The sequence below is a fragment of the Peromyscus californicus genome, unplaced genomic scaffold (assembly GCF_007827085.1).
Source record: "Peromyscus californicus insignis strain IS unplaced genomic scaffold, ASM782708v3 Scaffold_18__1_contigs__length_77618521, whole genome shotgun sequence".
In the NCBI taxonomy this organism is placed as follows: Eukaryota; Metazoa; Chordata; class Mammalia; order Rodentia; family Cricetidae; genus Peromyscus; species Peromyscus californicus.
In genome coordinates, this window is record NW_026294480.1 from 38,118,281 (window position 1) to 38,124,280 (window position 6,000).

A 6,000-nucleotide genomic window follows, 5' to 3' on the forward strand; every position below is an offset into this window, starting at 1 on the left:
AGCACAGCTTTTAATATGGGTCTAAACCTGGATCCTCAAGTCTGTGAAGAAAGAGGTCTTCTCTAACCCATCTCTCCAGCCACATGAATTTAATTTCTGTTGCACATGAGATAAATTGTAGTAATTGATTTCTAATATGAATCCAACATTGAATTGGGTGGAAAGTGGTATATATTCAAGTCACGATGTATTATACTAAATTTAGTATTATATATATACTAAATACTAAAATTTTAATGCATGTCTAGATTCTGTTGCTGATGTGTGGTGGGTTTTGTGTGTGTGTTGTATGTGTGTGTATATGTGTGTGTGTGAGACAGTATCTTGCTATGTAGCTAAGGCTAACCTTGAGTTTGAGACCCTCTTGCCTTTATGTTACTTTTTGTTATGTAAATATTTTAACTCTTCCATGTTTCATCACAGCTACCACTCAAGACTCTAAAATAGAAGTAACACAATGCCCCCTTATAAACACTGGAGCCCCCTTATAAACACTGGAGTCCCCTTATAAGCACTGTTGTCCCCTTATAGATATTGGAGCCCCCTTATAAACACTGGAGCCCCCTTATAAACACTGGAGTCCCCTTAGAAACACTGTAGTCACCTTATAGATACTGGAGTCCCCTTAGAAACACTGTGGTCACCTTATAGATACTGGAGTCCCCTTAGAAACACTGTAGTCACCTTATAGATACTGGAATCCCCTTAGAAACACTGTAGTCACCTTATAGATACTGGAGTCCCCTTAGAAACACTGTGGTCCCTTTAGAAACACTGGTCCCCTTAGAAACACTGGAGTCCCCTTAGAAACAAACACTGGAGTCTCCTTAGAAACAAACATTGGAGTCTTCTTAGAAGCACTGGAGTCTCCTTAGAAGCACTGGGGTCCCTTTAGAAACACTGGGGTCCCTTTAGAAACAGTGGTCCCCTTATCTTTCTCCCCCCACCCCCTCCCTCTCTCTCTCTCATCAATATTATTTGCTTTTATTTCTAGATCTTCTTTTCCTTTTGGGTCACTATGAAAAGAAGTGGGTTTTCTTATGTGACATCTTCATGTACATCATTCTGCTTTGATCTTATGCTGTCTCTTCCTCCCTCATCCTCACTTTCCCTCTCCTGCTGTCCCTTCCTCGCCTTAAACTGCCCCCTGCTTTCATGACTTATATTTCATTGCTTTCTCTTGTTCCCTGCCTCCTGTTCAGATGTCTTCCCTTTTCTACTTTAATATTTTTCACGCACACCCCTATGTTCTTCATGCGAGAAAACACGCTTTTTATCTTTCAGAGTCTGTCCTTTTTCACTTAACATTATACTCTCCACTTTCATTTATTCTCCTTTGAATACTATAGTTTCATTTTTCTTTCTTTTTTTTTTGAGAAAGGGTTTCTCTGTAGTCTTGGCTGTCCTGGAATTACTCTGTAGAGTTCAGTGTTGTTGTTTGTTTTTGCTCTTTTTTGGGGGGCCCACCACCCAGCTCCCAAATAAATCACATACTGAGGCTTAGTCTTAATTACGAATACCTGCCCTTAGCTTGGCTTAGTCTCTTGTCAGTTTTTCTTAACCTAAATTAACCCATCAATCTCTTGCCTCTGAGCTTTTCCCATTCTCTAACTTCTGTAAATCTTTCTCTTACTCCATGGCTTGCTGGGTGGCTGGCCCCTGAAGTCCTCCTCCTTCTCTGGCTACTTCTTCCTTCTTCTCTCCTCCCAGATTTCTCCTTCTATACATTCTCTCTGCCTGCCAGCCCTACCTATCCTTTCTCCTGCCTTGCTATTGGCCGTTCAGATCTTTATTAGACCACTAGGTGTTTTAGACAGGCACAGTAACCCAGCTTCACAGAGTTAAACAAATGCAACATAAACAAAAGTAACACACCTTAAAATAATATTCTACAACAGTGCAATCAAATTCCAGTGTATATACACACACACCACATTTTCTTTATGCATTTATATGTTGAAAGACATCTAGGCCGGTTCTGTATCCTACCTACTGTGAGTATAATAGTAGTAAACATGGATGTACAAGTATCTGTGTAGTTTGCTGACTTAGAATCGTCTGGGGCCTGTGTTGGAGTGCTATAGCTGAAGCATGTAGTGGTTCCTCACTTTTCTCTGGGACCCCCAACACCGATACCCAACACCGATACCCAACGTGGCAGGCATAGTAGCATCAGTTTACATTCCCACCCACTGAGCTTACAAGTTTCTCTTTCTCCACATCTACCCCTCAGTAGCATTGCTGTATTGGTTCCTTCGAATAGTTACAGGCTATTGTGTTTCACCCTTGGAGAAGTGTGTATTCAGTTTATCAGTCCATTTTTTTGATTAGATGATTTGAGTTTTGGTATTTAATGTTTGTGGTTCTTTACAGATCCTAGCCATTGTTTCCTTGTTGAATGTTGTCTTGTTAAGCTTTCCATTGTTGTGGTAGAACACCGCAATCCAAAGCAACTTGGGGAGGACAGGGTTTGTTTCCTTACATTTCCTTATAGTCCATCATCAAAGGAAGTCAAGGCAGGATTATTTGATTTTTTTTTAAGGGAGGAATCTTTATTTTATTTTTAATATGTTGAGCACCAATCAGAGGATATAAACACAAGAGTGAAATCATTTACCTTGAGATATTTAATCATGGGGCATGTGAGCAGCAACAGTGATTGTAGGAATATCAGTTTAGGAGGATGGTAGAACTGTGGCAATATCATGGCTTGTTCATCCTGTGGATCAAACCATTGGTGAATATACCCACTGCGCTGTGTGGTCAGAATATTTGATAACACATAGTGACAGGCACATTCAACCATTGTAATACACATAACATGGCTCATGAGATCAGAGGATGTGGGACATTCTGAACTCTGTACCAGCACACACACCATCAGAATTCCTGAGGCCTGGTTTGTGAAGTCAGAAGGGATACCACTCCCAGCTCATCCAGCATCACTGAGCTATCCCAGCTACAATCCATCACCATGGGTCTCCACACCTCAGCTCAAACAGAACACAGATGAGCCAAGTACAACCAAACTAGGAACACCAAGCACCAATCCAAACACTCCCCGAACACAAAGATAAGAGAAACACTAAACCAACAAATCTGGCCCTTCTTTGGGATTGGTCATTTTGGGAGGAGTTACGTTGTCCTGGGTTTTTCATGTTACTTCTGTTTTTGTCATGGGATTATTGGATTTTTGAAGAGCAAAGATGCCATCTGCAGGGGTTGCAGATACATTCATTAGTTCAGCAGAATAAGTATTCATGGCCTTTTAGGTTGCAGTGTTTGCTAAAGTCACATTCTGCCTTCCAGTTCAAGGAAAGAAAATGGGAATGATGGGATGCTAAGCCAATCAAATGCCACTTAGGTTGTTCAGTGCATATCTGTTTTGTTACATAAATGTCACCATTTTCTAGCGAATCTAAGATTTTGTTTAAAATCCCCACAATAATATTGCAGATTCCACTTTGGAGATTGTTGAGCAAATTGTTTGTTTCAACTGATTGTCTTAAGCAAATTATGCTCTCCATCAAGTGTTACCACCTGGGCATTTTTCCAAAACAAAAACAGCTTTGGTTAGTTCTCTTCAGCTCACAGCACGTCTCTTGGTTTTTCTGCTCCAATGAGGAAATGGACAGCATTTAGAACTTTTTCTAAAAAATGGAAGGACGGCTTCTCCCTTCCTCCACTCATCACCAGCTACAGACTGCTGCCAGCATTCCTCTACCAGTCATAACAAGAAAGTCTTCTGGAGTGGTATGTACTATTGCTCTGTGTTTAGCCAAACAAATAAAGCTTTATTTAAAAAAAGGGACCTAAAGATTGTCTTCATGGAAGTAAGTAAACTGCAATTGGCATCTTGAATTGAACTGTTTTTATTTTGAATGCTATAGACAAATCCAACATGGGAATGTAGAGGCCTTTTACTCACTGTTTCCACAAGGGACTCATACGTGACCTTTGAAGAGGCCTGGTGAGAAAAAGCTCAGTGTTAATTTATTAAGACAGCAAGACTGTTGGCTTCTGGAAATATTTGTATAGGGCAACGCGCTGTCTGACTCCCTGAGATCTCATGGTTCTAGTGTATCTATAGCTGTGAATACCAGTATCTATGTGCCTATATTTGAAGTTCAGGTCTGGTAGACTTAGCAGCTAGTAAAAGCTCCAAGTCAGACTGTTGGCAGAGATTTTTAAAACTTAGACTCGTGTGGCTGAAAGCTACATCACCTGAGATCTTAATGATGAGAGTCACAGAGGAAGCCTAGCACATGACATCAGCCTTTTTGCTGATGTTTACTGATTGCATAATTAAATAAATTTAACCTGGGTTTCTGCTTGAACATTTATTCTTTTTTAAATTTTTTATTTTTTTTTTGTACATACAGAAATCTTTTATTTAACTTAACCCATGTGGTACTTTAACTGCTAGAAAAGGCAGAGTAATAGAAACTCAAATGGCCTTGGCTTCAGCCATTCAAAATAGACAAAATTTCTTTTTTCATAATGTAAAGAATCTCGAGTACGTCGCAGTAATAGGAATAAATTCTTATGCCAGAATATACAAAAACATTGAATTTTCTCATCTACTGATTTTTTAAAAATATAAACAGAGGTTTCTTTTTTTAGGAATAATTTATACACAGAAAGTTATTTTATGTAACAAATTTGCCATATTATATATTTTTTAAAACTTTTTTTTCTTTTTAAGAACATTTTTTAACAAGAAAACTCAGAAATGCATTATTGGTGATGCATCTGTTCCATTCTGCCTTCTGATTTTTTTTTTTTTAATCCCAGATGCAGAAAAACTCTTGCAAACCTCTCCCTCAACCTCACTGGCTTAGGAAACAGACTTGTGATGTCACCAGACAGTATCTGTTCCACCTGTGTACATGTCTGCACAATGCCCAACATCCACGAGATACTGAACAGACAAATCCAACCCAACCCGACCCACCAATGGGTCCTAGACTTTTTTCCTGTAGAGTTAGACAGTTGCAGACATTTTCAACAACCGTATCTTCTGGAACTGTAGAGACATGGCCAATAATGCACTGGGAGTCAAAGGACATGAATTTTTAACTCTTAAAAAAACTGGGGGACAGGGAGACAAGTTGTGGCTTTTGTTAAGAGTTTGTTCTGTATTGGAAACAAGTTCCTTCTGCATTTGGCCTTAAATACAAGTAGGCACAGCCTTCACTGGAATCTGAGGCGCATGTCAATGGCCTGCACATCAGAATTGTTTGTGTGATTACTGTGGAGCCATTCTGTGTTTTGAAGACCTCCCATCTCTATTGCATTGCAGAAGTAGGACAAACACCAGCTACACGAGCCAGATGCCACCAGTGAACACCATCCCACATTGCTGGGAGGCCACACTCTGCTACTTCCACAGCCGGCAAGGGTCTTGGTACTTTCCACCTGTTTAAGCCGCTACACTTCACAGGGAAATGATCAGTAAAGATGATTCCTTCCCCAGCTAAGGGTTCTAAAACACTTAACAATATAGTGCCCATCATAACAAATGCTCCAGAAACACTTGAAGTAACATGAACCACTCACTGAGGCACATCATTCTGGTGATGTGAACATTAAGGTGTTCTCCCACAAGGCCCTTTCTTGAGGCAGCAGGAGCTGAGTTGTGGAGACACAGTCGAATCTGAGCTGTGTGAGACCCATACTACCCCATCTCTTTTCAGGAATGTCATAACATTGACTCTTAGTTGGAATGAGGCTTCCTCCTTGGAACATAGAAGACTGTTGGAGGTCATCACTGGCTTCTCCTTCTAGCCTGTTTCTTATGATGTGGGACAATTCAGTGGTAGAAAAAGCAGCTTCATAAGATAGACAAGTGATCGTTGTGAAATGAGCAGATGACAGAGTGTTTGGTATGTAGTAGTGCATTTTGGATGGGCTAACGGATGAGCTCTGTATGATGCCAAGTTCTAAGCCAGTGTGAGCTCCTGGAGCCTCTTTGTTAGCAGCCCACCTCTGTTGGCAGTG